Genomic DNA, 16262 nt, shown 5'->3' with positions numbered 1-16262 from the left:
CCCCTAACTCACTTCCCTCTGTATTCTACAAAAAGGAATTTATGGTGTGCCCACGATATGTGTTTTCCCTCTCAGAGGGCAGATCAACCAAGGTGTGATTCATGCCAGGACTCCCTGATGCTCAACCTCAGAATCTAGTTTTAACACCAAGACTCCAAGGGGAGGGGTTTCTTCTGAACATGCACTATGTGCCTTTCTCTTTCCTTCTTAAAGCAGTGCTTTCCAATCTGTTTGATGTGTGGATCTGGCAATTACTGTTTCTTTCCAGTATGGTGGGGGCTGACACCCTATTTTCGTGCATTGGATACAATTGCTTCTTTATTTCCTGGAGACATGCTAGGGATTGGCAGCCAATAGCTTATAGACCATCCCTAGATCAACACATTGAGCAGAACTATTTTAGACAACATAGAATATGTTGAAAGTTCAGGCATTTCCAGCCCTGGACAAGCCACTCTTTTCCAGATGCAATATGCAAGAAAAGCTACCGCACAAGGTACAAGCACGTTACCACGCTCTCCAACTGCCCTTATTTGGCAGAGACAGTCCCAAATTTATCCTGTCATCTCACTTTTTCAGTTACTTTTTAAATGTCCTACTTTTCTTTCCTCCTGTCACTTTCCTCCTTTGTCCTCAGCTTACTTCAATTGTTGCAAACTGAGCTCAGAGCACAAAAGTAGTTTGTACTCCATTAACTCAGGGTTGGGGAAGTGGAAGAATCTGTTATTCCCAGAATGCTTAGACAAAAACAAACTGCTGCAACTTCTTCTTGCTAGTCTGTTTTTCGTCATTAAATACTTCTGGCATCTTGACCGTATTCTGATGTTGTTTGGCCATCTGTGTCCTAATTTTCATCTGTGAAAGGTTGGAGGGTATGCACTACCTTCAGGAAGGTCTGGGTTCAGTTCTTGGCATCTTGATTTAATGGATCCAAAGTAGCAGGGATGAAAGACCACGGCTTGTGATCACTGGTGTCACTAAGGTTTATGTCAACTGGTGTGGTAACTCATGGTGTCAACCCTGCATTGATCTCCCATCCTTAGGCATGTTTTTTGGGCTAATGCTAACTCATAAAATCATAATTCCTGCATATTACTGAATATCATGATAATAACTGTGACATAAACAACTAGCAAAATTAAGATTATACCTTTAAATTACAGTTGGCCCTTGGTATCTGTGGGAAATTCATTACACACACACACACACACACACACCCCACTGATACAAAAATATGTGGATGCTCAAGCATGCACATGGCCACACCACCATTAGGGGCAACAAGACTTCAAGCGAAGTCCCATTGTCCCTAATGGCAGTGTGGCTGGATGAACACGCCACTACTGAGGACGACAGGGGCTGTTTGTAACAGCGGCATGGCCACATGTGCATGCCACCATTGGGAATAAGATGGGCTTGCCATCCATGGATACTCAAACCTGTGGAAGTTTTAAAGGGTTTTAATTATTTTTGTAATTTGATGGCTATAACCTGTATTTGGTTGTCATGAATAAACTGTATACACTGCCAAATCCATGGATACCAAAGGCCAACTGTACAATATGATACACACAATCTCAGTATATTTACATATACATACAGTGCGCCCGCACTAAATGGGGGCTCGCCATACACGGACTCAAAGTCATGTGGACGGCAAGCCTCGGCATTTTTAATGGCATGTGGAAGTGCGCTGCCATAGGAAAAAATAGGACTTGAGGTCCTGCATTTTTCCCCCTTATGCAGGTGGGGTCCGGAATGGATCCCCCATGTATACGAAGGGCTCACTGTACTTTCATGTGGTTAAAATGAAAATTTTGTAAAAGGTGATGTTTTTAAAAATGTAAAAAGAATAAAATATTTTTATTTTTTAAAAAAATCTTTTTAAACATTTAATTTAATTAAAAAAAAAACAACCTCTGGATCCTGTACTGTCTCCTTCCAGTGAGCCTTAACCCACTCACACCATCTGTTCATCATTTCAACGAGACACGGGTGAATACCACAGCCCATTTCTGGCAAAATGCAGATGTTTGGGGAGCAGTGGTGTCACCCCACTTAGGGTGTCACCTGGTACAGTCCACACCTTGGCACCCTGTTAGTGATGCTACTGCCTGAGATACTGAAAGGCTGTGGTCATGTCATGTGGATACTGCTGGACTAAATGGTTCAAGGGTCTGTCTGGCTCAGAGCTTTGAAATGTTGCTTTTTTTGAACCACAGTTCCCAGAATTTCTCGGCCAGTACGACCGTACACCAGAGTAAACACTGGCTCTTCGGCTTAGTAGAAGAGATGAGCACATGTCTAATGTACAGTCAGTTACAACTAGACATTCATGTCAAGGGGAAACTTTTACCTTTACCTTTTATGACCATGCTAACAGAAGGGTTCTGGGAATTGTAGTCCCCAAAATAACTTTTCACAGCTCTGACTCTAGCTTAGTATAGTGGAACCTTGGTATCCACGTGGGATCCATTCCAGACTCCCCCCCCCCCCATGGATACAGAAATCCACGGATGCTGAAGTCCTGCTGTCCCCAATGGCAGCATGTGCACGTGGCTGCACCACCATTAGGGACAATGGGACTTCAGGTGACGTGCACACGTCACTGGGGATAATGGGGGCTGTCCCCAATGGCAGCAGAGCCATGTGCACATGCTGTCATTGGGGACAATGTGGGCTTTCCATCTGCGGATATTCAAATACGCAGATGGCAAGTCCGCAGATACCAAGGTCCCACTACAAGGCAGCCTCATCTCTTTTTTGTGTTAACTACTGCCAACTCTCATGATTCTAGAATTTAAGGAATGACTTATCCTAGCATTTATGTACAGCATTGTAATAAGTGAAATATTTGTTAAGCATTGTAATCATTAATAATATAATAATAATAGGTTTTATTTATATACCGCCCAATCACTGGGAATCCGAGCGGTTTACAATAGAGGGGATAACAGACAGTTCCCTGCCCACAGGCTTACAATCTAAAAGACACGACACAAAAGGAGAAGGGAATGGTGAGGGAGGGAGGGAATCAGGTCCAGCATTCTTCTCTCCCTCTGAGGCCTGGACCAAGGCAGATGGACCGGAGGGAGGGCTCTGCTTCTTCAGGCTAGCCCTGATGGAACTGGGCCAGCCTACTCTCTCCCTCAGAGGCCGAAAGATGACAGTTAGGGAGGGAGGAGCCTCTTTCTTCAGGCTAGCCCCTGATGGTACTGGGCCAGCCTACTCTCTCCCTCAGAGGCCGAACGATGACAGGGAGGGAGGAGCCTCTTTCTTCAGGCTAGCCCCTGATGGTACTGGGCCAGCCTTCTCTCTCCCTCAGAGGCTGAAAGATGACAGTTAGGGAGGGAGGAGCCTCTTTCTTCAGGCTAGCCCCTGATGGTACTGGGCCAGCCTTCTCTCTCCCTCAGAGGCCAAACGATGAGTTAGGGAGGGAGGTGCCTCTTTCTTCAGGCTAGCCCCTGATAGTACTGGGCCAGCCTTCTCTCTCCCTCAGAGGCCGAACGATGAGTTAGGGAGGGAGGAGCCTCTTTCTTCAGGCTAGCCCCTGATGGTACTGGGCCAGCCTTCTCTCTCCCTCAGAGGCCGAATGATGACAGTTAGGGAGGGAGGAGCCTCTTTCTTCAGGCTAGCCCCTGATGGTACTAGGCCAGCCTTCTCTCTCCCTCAGAGGGCGAAAGATGACAGTTAGGGAGGGAGGAGCCTCTTTCTTCAGGCTAGCCCCTGATGATACTGGGCCAGCCTTCTCTCTCCCTCAGAGGCCGAACGATGAGTTAGGGAGGGAGGAGCCTCTTTCTTCAGGCTAGCCCCTGATGGTACTGGGCCAGCCTTCTCTCTCCCTCAGAGGCCGAACGATGACAGTTAGGGAGGGAGGAGCCTCTTTCTTCAGGCTAGCCCCTGATGGTACTGGGCCAGCCTACTCTCTCCCTCAGAGGCCGAAAGATGACAGTTAGGGAGGGAGGAGCCTCTTTCTTCAGGCTAGCCCCTGATGGTACTGGGCCAGCCTACTCTCTCCCTCAGAAGCCGAAAGATGACAGTTAGGGAGGGAGGAGCCTCTTTCTTCAGGCTAGCCCCTGATGGTACTGGGCCAGCCTTCTCTCTCCCTCAGAGGCCGAACGATGACAGTTAGGGAGGGAGGAGCCTCTTTCTTCAGGCTAGCCCCTGATGGTACTGGGCCAGCCTACTCTCTCCCTCAGAGGCCGAAAGATGACAGTTAGGGAGGGAGGAGCCTCTTTCTTCAGGCTAGCCCCTGATGGTACTGGGCCAGCCTACTCTCTCCCTCAGAGGCCGAACGATGACAGTTAGGGAGGGAGGAGCCTCTTTCTTCAGGCTAGCCCCTGATGGTACGGGGCCAGCCTTCTCTCTCCCTCAGAGGCCGAACGATGACAGTTAGGGAGGGAGGAGCCTCTTTCTTCAGGCTAGCCCCTGATGGTACTGGGCCAGCCTACTCTCTCCCTCAGAGGCCGAAAGATTAAGCACTGTAATCATTGGAACATCCTTTTGCAAAGGCAAGCTCTGTCACCCAAAAGAGAAATTTTGCTACCAGTGAGGGGGGAACCCCACATATTATTTCACAAAACATAGTTCTTAAATGCCCCATCGTTTGCACTTGAAAACATTGAATGTTGTTGGCCTCCCAATTTCCATCAGCCTCATCTTGCATGGCCAGTATCATAGATGATGGGAGCTGAGTTACACTTTCCCTAATTTGCACTACATAAATCCACACCCCTTTCCTAAAAGCAGTTTATAAGTATTAATCTTGATGCTTCCAGGGTACTGAAAAAAATGCTTTGGTCATAGCATGCCTTTTACCTCCCCATTCCTAATTATAAAAATACCGATGCTGTTGTTGTTACTGCTACTACTGTTACTATTACTAGGACAACAAAGTTCTTCAAACAGAATGTGTGTGGATAGACTCAATCAGAAACACAGGTCTAATCTGCCACTTTAACTGCCATGGTTCAATGCTGTGGAATTCTGGGATTTATAGTTTTGTGAGACCTTTGGCCTTCTATGTCAGAGAGCTCAGGTGCCACAACAAACTACAACTCTCAGCATTTGATAGGATGGAGCCATGACAGCTAACATAGTATCAAACTGCAGTGATTCTGCAGTGTAGCAGCAGCCTGGGCAGCCAGATGGAAGAAGTAAAATTCGAGAGGTATTTCCCACTCCTATCAATGTCATGTTGTTTTCTAATTGGCAGGGTCCTTGTGAAAACTGAAATATTGTCCAAGAATCCTCTGGGGCTATGGTTGGGCAATGGAGTCATCATGGTCACTACACCAGAGGCAGCATATAAAATGGATAGGTTTCTGTCTTTTGTGCAGAGCCAGCTTTCCTCTGCAAACTACAGTTATCCATACAGCCCTTATGTGATTTCTCAGGGGATCATGGGCTGCACTCACACAGTTTGTTCAAGAACACTATGTCCTGGAAGTCCTGGTAAAAATCCTCAAACTTTGGATGATGATGTACTCAAAGCTGGTTGGACTTTGAAGGATCTGAACTGACATTACTTGTGAAGTAACAATGTCTCTGTCCTTGCTTAAGAAGCCATGTTAGTACTTTTCCAATAATTATCTACCAATTGAATCAACCAGGTTATTACCGACACAGCAGAACTGTATTGGAGGAACCTCTGTCTCTGACTCTCTCTTTTTTTAAAGAAAGGGGCTATAAACATGGGCTTGAGTTTCCAGCACCCACAGAAAGGTGAGTGAATAATAACACGATAGGCCTCATTCCCACTATGGTTTAAACTGGATCGTGATTGGGTTTGATTCTGTTTTTCTCACCTTAGTAATAATAATAATAATAATTATATGTTTTATTTATATACCGCTATTCCAAAGATCATAGCGGTGAACAGCAAGTAAGGTAATTAGCAAGTAAGCTAATTTTCTAAAACAGACCCAGTGTTCTTTTATTTATTTTAGATGGAACTGATTTCCTTATATTTAAGTCTAGTAGCCCTTCCATCTGCAAATAACATGCATGTATGCATACTTACCTCAAAATCCCATAAATCCGATGCTCTCCAGATGTAAGGTTGTCAGATTGAAAACTTGAGAAAGCTCTGTACCTTTAATGGCTGTTTAGCAGAGGAAATTTCAGCAGGTGTTGCTTGTTACCTGGTTGTGTGACAAACAAGCACCTACTGAAATTCCTTCTACTATGCAGCCCTTTCCAGCTTTCAGTCTAGCAACCCTTAGACCACAACTCCTGTCTCCTTAGTCATGAAGCATGGTTGGGGTGGTGGACATGTAGGCCTGTTACAGACTGCCAAAATAAAGCTGCTTCGGGTCTCTTTGGAGGTATGCTGTTTAAATGATGCATGCATCTTAAGAGTCCAGAAGCTGCACCAAAGCTGCACTCCAGTGCTTAGGAATGGAGTGTGGCTTTGGCGCGACCTCCGGACTCTTAGGACCCATGCATCATTTAAACAGTATACCTCCAAAGAGACTTGAAGCAGCTTTATTTTGGCAGTCTGTAACAGGCCGTAATCAGTCCTATTGGAAAGGTGATGGGTTGGGTAAATTTAAATAGTGCAGAGTTGGGGATAGGCTGGTTTGCTTAATCCATATAGTGTGCCTCATTTAGACAAAAGAGTTGTCCTACCTTGGAAGTTTTTTGCCTGGGTCAAGCCACCTTGTAATGGCTTTTTTAAAAAAGGGAAAGTAATAGTGATGATAGTGATGATGATGATGATGATGATGACGATGACGATCCAAAAACAAAAATCCCTAACTGAAACTGCTTAAAACAGAGTCCACAAATCCTGGTTATACCTGTGTATGAGCTGGCTATGAGGTTGCTGGGGGAGTAACTAGTCATTCCCTCCTACATAAACATTCTTGCACACAGAATGCTGTCTGTGTACCACATGCATTTGGTAGTTCCAAAAACAGACTATGAAGTAATTCTCGCCTTTCTCTGATGCTGTCCTTGTTTACTGATATGTGCTCAGGGATCATATCACTACTTTAAAATAACACTTCTCCTGATTTGCTCTTGGGAAGCAAACCAGACTCTCAGCACGAAAGCCCAGTGTCCCACAGAGTTACAGGGAGAGAGACAGAGCTCACCAAGACATCAGCTGAGAAACACAAGTTCAGTCTAAGGAGCATATGGCTCGGCTTTAAAAATCGACTTATCGCTCCTGAATTGAATTCGAATTTGGGCTGCATTCAGATCCTATCGCATGGATTTTTGCTGCCGATGCCACTGGGTGGGTGTAGCCTGTGTAACTTCTGGATAGAATCTGAGTTCAGCCGGCCGATTTTCAAATCCATGTGATAGGATCCGGCTGCAGCCTGAATTAGATTTCAATTTGGGAATAGTAAGCCAATTTTTACAGCTGTGCAATAAGCCCCTAAGTTGTCCATGGTTCAGTACACAGTCTAGGCAGGTGGTCCAAAGGACAGTCCAGTAGTCAAGAGTCTGAGCAGAGTTCAAAGCAAACAGGCAAATGGTCACGGAACACGGCACCCATTTTAGCAATAGCAATAGCAGCTTCATTTATATACTGCTTCATACTGCACTAAGCAGTCTCTAAGCAGTTAACAACTGTAAGCTAATTGCCCCCAACAAGCTGGGTATTCATTTTAGTGACCTTGGAAGGATGCAAGGCTGAATCATCCCTGAGCCCTTGGCTGGGACTGAACTCACAATATTGTGGTTTGTGAGTGAATGACTGCAATATTGGCATTTAACCAATGTGCCACCAGTTTTGCTTTTATTAAGAAAGGTTGGTTGTCAGCAACACCCATCTGGGGGAAGTGCTAGGATATTTATAGCCTGCCCAGTTCTTGCAGCTGATCCCTAATTGAGGTGTACAGTGGGCCCTTGATATCCTCTGGGGTTGGGTTCCAGGGCCCTCCATGGAAACCAAAATATGTAGATGCTTGAGTCCTTATGAAAACAATGGGATAGTAAAATGGTGTCCCTTATATAAAATGGCAAAATCAAAGTTTGCTTTTGGGGATGTATATATAATTACAATATTTTCAAGCCATGGATGCACTGGGATGACAAATCACTCTCCAAGATTTTTGTCTATCAAGCAGCACTCCCCAAGATTTTTGACTATCAAGCAGAGGGTTGATTTCTTTATTCTTATAGGACCTGCTGCCCTCTAGATTAATGGTTCTCCACCTGTGGTCTTTCAGATGTTTGGCAGTTCAAATTCCCAGAATTCATAGGGATTTCCCATATTGGTTGGGATGCTTGGGAGTTGAAGTCCAAACATTTAGAGGATGTAGTTTGAGAACCACTATTGTGAACCACTGCTATTCAAAGTGGCAGTCCAGGGACTGGTGCCAGTCATCCATCCGTTGGCTGCCAGTCCCTGGTAGGTTTCTAGAAAGAAAGACAAATATTGTGCTGGTCCCTGGCATGTTGGGGAAGAAACCTGCCAATTCCCTACATCATATGACTTGAAGAGTACTGCTCCAGATAATGTTCCATAGTCCAGACTTATATTTTGTAGCACAGTCTAAACTCCTTATGGTTTGTTAGATTTATATCTTGCTTGTCCTCCAAAGAGCTCAAGGTAGCGTGCATTATTTATTTCCTTTCTACTTTATCTTCACAACAATCCTGTGAGGTATGTCAGGCTGAGAGGCAGAGTGTTGCTCAAGGTGAGTTTTGTGGCTCAGTGGGAACTAGAACCTGGATCTTCCAAGTCTCAATCCAGCATTTAAATAATTACCTTACATTTGCGCTGAAATAAAGTCTCTTTGTAGCTATGGGCTGGAGCATTGTATAAAACTCAGAAATAGATATGAACATTAGGTCAGTCTCTGTCTTCTTACTTTCAAAAAAGGAAATCCTTTCCTAAATAGGCTATCTATCTATCTATCTATCTATCTATCTATCTATCTATCTATCCATCTATCTATTTCTTTGTTTACTAAATATTTAAATATTTATTTAGCATCATTACCAGTACAAGTTGAGTCTCCTTTATCCAGAATTCTGATATCTGAAATATTCCACACCAAAACTTTTTTCATTAATGGCTGAGTGACACTTTTGTTTTCTGTACACAAATTTTGTTTTATGCACAAAAGATTTGAACTGGGACCCAAATCTAAACACAAAATTCCTTTAAGTTTCATATATACCTTACACACATTGCCTAATTTTATACAATATTTTTAAAAATGTTGTGCATAAAACAAACATATCGATTCTACAGATTAACATGGCTATATCTCTTAATTCTAACTGTAATTTAGTTATTCTATTTTATATCCTACCTATTTATATCCTGCCTTATATCATTTGTGTCCTGCCTTTCCCCCCAAACTGGGAGAATGAGATTAACGAAGGAGGTGCAAATAAAAACACAAAAAGTCATAAAGTTAAACACCATCAAAGAAGTTTAATTATTCAAATACCACTGAATTAAAAAGCAATTAAAAACATGTCCTTTTTTTAAAAATTACAACATTCACATGTCAAAAGCTTCTTCCTCAGGAACCAAAAGCTCTTCTAGGAGGGGATGTTTTTTTCTTGCTGATGAAAATACAACAGGGAAAGGGCCAATCTAGTTTCTATTGGAAGGGAGTTCCATAACGTGGGAACAGCTACCAAGAAGGCCATGCCCTCACCAAACATGCCTCTTAAATTATTCAATAAAAAATTTAAATTAAAACAAACAAACATGCATCTGTGGAGTCCAAAGACCAGGCAAAGGTATTTCTTTTCCAAAGATTTCAAAGTCTACGTAGGCCCATGTTGGTGAATAAGGTCCTTTTCTGAACCCAATGTGTGTGGGGTTTTCTCTGTAGATTTCTCAATTTAAAGATATTTTAAAGGCTAATATCAGCATTCTACAACTGAGCCAGTGTGGCATAGTGATTTGAGTGCTGGACTATGACTCTGGAGACCAGGGTTCGATTCCCAGCTTGGCCACGGAAACCCACTGGGTGACCTTGGGCACATCACATGCTCTCAGCCTCAGGGGAAGGCAATGGCAAACCTCCTCTGAACAAATCTTTCCAAGAAAATTCCATGATAGATTCGCTTTAAGATTGCTGTAAATCAGAAACGACTTGAAATTATATGACAACAATAACACAATGCCCATAATGGTTTAATCTGTGGTAATTGCTAGGTGGAGACTATGTATCCACACCCTCCAAATGTCACAGAGGAAACCTGGAACATGTGTGGCCAGCCAACATCAAAATGTGGTTATGGTGGCAAAAGTTACCAGGGAGGAAGAACACGCAAGCTGGAAAGGCTGCAGCAATTTGCTTTGTTCTGAGCCTACTGGGAAGGGCAGGATTTCACTTTCTTTTCTTATCTTCTCCACTGAGTTAATTGAGTGCAAACCACTTTCACCCTTTGGATTCAGTTTGCAGCAACTGAAGTAAGCTGGGGACAAAAGTGGTATGAGGAGAAACCGGGACAGTTTAAAGACATCAGAAAAAGTGGGACAACCGAGGATTAATCAGGACTATTGTATGAGTATGTATTGTTGTTGTTAGCTGCTGTCAAGTCGATTCTGACTCATGGCATCCCTGTGGATGAGATATCTCCAAGTATCCCTATCCTTCACTGCTCTGCTCAGGTCCTGCAAGCCCAAGTCCATAACCCCCCAAGCTGAACTTTTTCGACTGTAGACCCCCATCCTATAGTCTCACAGGCCACACCTTCTACTCTTCCAAGGCTCCACCTACGGATCATCGGCTACAGCCACCACCAATAGTTGCCTTACCATTCCTGTCCCTATTGGCCAAGGCATTTTTGGCTATCATAACTGAAAGTGTTGCGAGGCGCTTGTATGTACAATTGCTTTATCAGCGCACCAGCATTATCAGTTACTTCTTCCTTTTTGTCTTCTTTTCTTCTATTTCCCCCCGCTTATCTTCCTCCCTTCTTCTCCCCCACCCCTTCTTTCTCTCTGTCTCTCTCTCTCAGCAAGTTTTTATGTGATTACAAGCACTGCATGGTAATTAGTGCTAAACTCATTTGCACAACTACAGTTAATTGGCTACAACAATTAATTAATGTGTTGGAAATTTGGCACCAGAATAAAAAAAAGTTTTTTTTTCATCAAACAAAAGACAGAAGTTAAAGAAGAGAGACGGACAGACGGAATGGTAAATTGAGTGTGCTTGGATCACCCACGCTGCCCCCCTTTAACAAAAAAGCAAGAATATCACATTGTTGTTTCCAAACTAAAGAGACCCTTCAAACTTTGGCTTTGTGTTTGTCCCCTTAAATTCTTCCCTTTCCCATTTATCTCGTACGTATACCTTATCCTTGATCTTCGCCTTTTCTAATTCCTTCATTTATTTTTGTATTTCCTTTTTCTATCTATTTTTTTCTTTTAAAAAAACAACTTAAGCAAACTCATTTCACTGATAAAATATAGCATGACTAATGACTGGAGCATGTAGAAATCATTGGGAGAATGTCCTTGGAAGACGAATGCATTTTCAGCAGAATAATTAACTTAATTAACAAATTCACATGCATATTCATCAGGCTATTAATGTCTTCTCAGCTCAGCTTGATGAACATTGCGGTAATAACAATCTCATTTGCATACTGCATTCTACTGCTATCCAAAAAAAATAAAAAAAAATTAAGCAACATACACAAACACACAGAAAGGAACACGCTTGGCCTTCTTCTCCTCCTCTCACCCTTCTAGTCATGGCAACATAGGTTGCATGTTCAGAATGAAGTTGGTCCATTTCAACATGGACTAGCAGGCCAAGGACATGCATAAGTACTCAACTGCATCTCATGTGTGTGAGAGAGCCCTGTGTATGTGTGTGTGTGTGAACTTTCCCCATGCCTGTCTCTCTCTATCTTTCCTATCTCTCCCCAGGGAAGCCTTGGCACGGGTTCCAACTTTTTCTTCACTCTTCCCCCTGCTGCCAAGCGGCGTCAACACAAAATTGCCATTTTCCCCAGCTCTCTACGGAGCAATCTTGAAAAGCAGTAAGGTGTGACGCCAAAGGACTGCCAACTCGGCAGCAGTGCCTGCGGAAAAACCGCAGAATGGAGGCAGAGAAATAGGATGGTGGTGGGTGCTGGGTTTTTTTCCTCCTCCTCCTCCTTTTTCTTCCTACTGGCACATAGAGTGCTCAGGAGGAGGGGGGTTGAAAAAGAGAGAAGGGGGGAAATAACGTAGCAGCTGTCGGCCTAATTCCACTAACACTCTGCTTGTGGTCATATTAGAAAAACAGATTATACTCCTTTGTGGCACTCATTTATTCCTGACATACGTTAACATTCTATATCTTAATTCCGCCCGCCTTTAGTCCGACCAGTGGACTTTGGGGCCTTTTTTCTCTCCCTCCTACAAGGTGAGCTGAACAAGCCAGGGAAACAATACAGAATAGAGATTTGTTTTCTGTTTTTCCCCTTCCTCTATCAGAATACTAGCACTCAGGGGTCATGAAAACTGATCTGGATTCAGAACAAAGGCAAGGCCTGTATCACACACCAATGGAACTCAATTTCACAAGATGTAATGATGCCCCCTTCCCCACCCAAGGCTGAGGTGGTTTCTTGTAAAGGCTGGGTGCAAAGAAATCATGGTGGATATATCCAACAATAGCTATTAGCAGAGTGCAGAAAAGTTACCTTTTTTTTGTTTGGACTCCATAACTTCTTGAATATGCCAGCCAGTCCAGCCAGGAGCCATGTTGACCTGGGGATTCTAGGAGTCCAAAAAAAGTAGCTTTTCCAAGCTTTGTTATTAGCTCGGAAATATTAGTTGCTATATTAGCAAGTTACCTCCCATGTTTAGTTGCTATATGTTCAGAATTCCAGTTTCTGGAGGAAAACAGCATGAAAAGACTGTGGCTTTCACACTTGTGGGCTTCCCCACAGCATCTGTGGCCACTTCTGGAATCAAGATGCTGGACTCTCATTAATACAAGACAGCATTCTCCACCTTCTGCAATCTCAAAATGTTGACTATATGTCCCCTTGCCTGTGAGGGTAGAGTCACAGTCACCTGTCTCAATGCAGGGTCCTAGGATATGCTCTGGAGGCACAGGATATAGCTACCTTGCTGAAGTAGGCCTACCACTGCTGAGTGGTTGGATGGGAGTCCACACAAAAATCCTAAATATGCCATTGTGTACGTTGTCATGAAGGAAACATTTCACATATGACAACTGGAACAATCACACGACATCAGAATGTGGTCAAGATGGCAATAACTATTAATGAAGAACATATCAGGTAGGAGAGGCTGCAGCAATTTGCTTTTGCCTAAGCCTACTGGGAAGGACAAGATTTCTCCCCTTCTCTCTTCTCTGCTGAGGTAATGGAGTACAAACTACTTTTGTACTTTGAACCTAGTTTGAAGTGACTGAAGTAAGCTGAGGACAAAGGAGGAAAGTGGGAAGAGGAGAAAAAAAAACAGTTTAAAACAACTGAAATAATGGGGCAATAGAGGGTTAATTGGAACTGTCCCTGCCAAAAGAGGGCATTTGGAGGGTATGCTTTAGTGAGAAATGCAATGGATAAATGCAAAACTCGAGTTAGATCTAGGCCAAAAGTTGAATAAATAACGCTACCTCAAGGCAAAAAGCTGAAAAGAAGGGAGGTGAGCAAGGCAGGTATTTTAGTGACCATCCTCAGAGGCATCATAGGAAAGTGCACAGAGCCTTTACCAAGTTTATTGTTTAAACTGGCACAGTGCTAGGGTTTGGCAGCGCCTGTGTTCAGAAATTCTGCCACCTTGAGCTGAGTGCCTCTGAACATTTGCAGAATGCCATTTGTTTATGCCAGGCATTACAAAGGCATTCTCCCCCACACTTTCCCCAGTACAAAGTGCCTCTTAAATGTGTTCAAAGGACTTCTTTTCTGGCTAGAATATTTAAAAATGATCAGTTTAAAGCGTTTAACTCTGTTCTCTCTGCCTCTGAAAGGCAAACTTGTTTTTTTAAGCCTATATATACATATAAAATAGAAGAAATAACAATGAGCAGTAGAAACAAATTCTCACTCCACTCCCTTTCAATCCTTCTGTTTTGGCAAGCGGCCCAGGCAATTGAGAGGATGACCAAGCCAGGAAAATTCAGGCAGATTGGCTACACTGATAGAGTGCATACCCATACTTAACACAGATCAAATGTCCTCTTTGTGCAGTTTGTTGTGGGGTAAAACAATTCTGATTCTATGATTGGTATGTATTTTTTTTAAAAAAGAAAAGATGTTTAATAACCATCATAGGTTGTAAATCAGCTGAAGAAACAAAGCTGTTGAACAGGAAAGGAACTGGTCCTTCCCCAGCTCTTGCCCGTCTGACCACTCCATGGCTGTGCCGGGTTCTAAACCGGCCACCTCAGCCTTGATCTTTCACCCTCCAGGTTCCCCTGCTGCAGTCTCTTCCTGCCTGCTTTATCCATCCCCTGGGGCATGCCTTCATCTTTTCTCTCCCTCTCGCTTCCTAAAGCATCTGATGATGGTTCCTTTTGGCTCTGAACCAAGAGTCACTCCAAATTGAACCAGATGTTCCCTCTACCTCCTTTATAGCAACTCCCGCTTCCCCTTCAGTGCACACTGCCTCATCTTCTCTCTCCTCCACCCTCCTGCATTTCTCATTCTGTGGTTGTAAAGAAGGGAGGGAGGAGGGAACATTCACAACCCCACACACAAACACACATGGAAAGAGGTGTCTCAGGCCTTGTTGGGGTTTTCGTCATTGCTGTTGCATCTGGGTTGTGCATACAGTTTTTAGGCAAGATGTTCAGCATTGTACTTGCTCCTGTACATTTTCTGTGCCTTTTTGGACAAGTTATTGTATACTATTATCAGTGTCCATCACACTTTACAGCAGGGGTGGAGAAATGGTGGCCTGTGGACTGCAAGTTGCCCCCGAACCCCACTTCTGTACCCACTGAAATCCCTTGGGAATCTCCCAAAGTCTCAGAACCCTCTAAACGGGGTAAAAATGGCAACTGGAAATAAGACTGAAAACTAGAGGGCTCCTGTCTTGGTTTCAGCAGGTGTTGCTTTTTGCCTGGTTGCATGGCAAGCAACACCTATTATAATCCCCTATCCTATACAACTATTAAAGTTATAAGAGCTGTCTACAGGGTCTCTGTCCAACAGGGGAAGGAGGTAAAAACCGGTCCCTGCTCTTCACACAGTGGCTCACCCTTGCTTTACAGAGTACAAGAGGAGATGTCCAGTTTCTGAGGAGCATGCAATCTGAAGTCTGGCAGAGAGGAAACAACGGAAGAGGAGGAAGCAAGTGGAAGCAATGGTAAACATAGAACATGTATAAAAAGGTCTCTGTGTTAATCTTTTCTAGAATGGCACCCTGGATTTGGAGTTTGGGGAGGAGTATTTAGAATTCGTTCCCACCGTGGCACATGCTCCTCTGAGGCAAGAGGCAATGATAGCAGCAGTGCTGCTGGTAGAGTCTCCCATGTCTGACAGGTTTTCCCCAAGGAGCCAGACTAAATGTGCCAAACATCTACTAGGCAGTAGCAGTAGTAGGGGATGACACTGGTGTAGGATCTCTCAGAGACAACATTGGTGGCATCACAGCTAATGTTTGTTAGTACTGCGCAGCAGAAAGCAATGGTAAACCACTCCTGAAACCAACCTTGAAACTGTTACAGTGAGACAACATTTTGAATGCTCTGCCAGAGAATTCTGGCACCTCACCAGATTGCAAACCTCAGAATTACGTAACATGGAGCCATGGATCTAGTGATGAAGTGATATCAAATGGTTGTAAGTGCATAGTATGAAAGAGACCCAGGAATGACCTGAACAGACTAGAAAACTGGGCCATAGCTAACAAAATGAAATTCAACACGGAGAAATGTAAGGTACTACACTTAGGGTGGAAAAACGAAAAGCACAGATATAGGATGGAGGACACCTGGCTGAATGAAACTACGTGTGAAAGGGATCTAGGAGTCCAAGTAGACCATAAGTTGAACATGAGTCAACAATGCAATGCGGCAGCTAAAAAGGCCAATGCAATTTTAGGCTGCATCAATAGAAGTATAGTGTCTAGATCAAGGGAAGTCATAGTGCCACTATATTCTGCTCTGGTCAGGCCCCACCTGGAATATTGTGTCCAGTTCTGGGCACTACAATTAAAAAAGGACATTGAGAAACTGGAGTGTGTCCAAAGGAGAGTAACTAAAATGGTGAAGGGTCTGGAAACCATGCCCTATGACAGTGATGGCGAACCTATGGCATGTGTGCCAGAGGTGGCACTCAGAGCCCTCTTTGTGGGCACACATGCTATC

At 43.8% G+C, this 16262-nt stretch overlaps 1 protein-coding gene across 4 annotated transcripts in view; it reads left to right on the top strand.

The window, feature by feature from the left end:
• CDK12 (cyclin dependent kinase 12) overlaps window positions 1-16262 on the top strand; it is a 151032-nt gene that overhangs the window by 82327 nt on the left and 52443 nt on the right. For all 4 annotated transcript variants that reach the window (XR_016281883.1, XR_016281882.1, XR_016281886.1 and 1 more), the window contains one exon: window positions 15165-15259. The gene's annotated coding sequence lies outside the window, so the exon portion shown is untranslated. The remainder of the gene's footprint in view (window positions 1-15164; window positions 15260-16262) is intronic.

This window comes from Sceloporus occidentalis, unplaced genomic scaffold, assembly GCF_023333645.1.
Source record: "Sceloporus occidentalis isolate IW3139 unplaced genomic scaffold, rSceOcc1.0.p SCAF_7, whole genome shotgun sequence".
Taxonomy (NCBI): domain Eukaryota; kingdom Metazoa; phylum Chordata; class Lepidosauria; order Squamata; family Phrynosomatidae; genus Sceloporus; species Sceloporus occidentalis.
The sequence above is the reverse complement of the archived record's forward strand: the minus strand, read 5'-3'. Positions and strand labels throughout refer to the sequence as shown.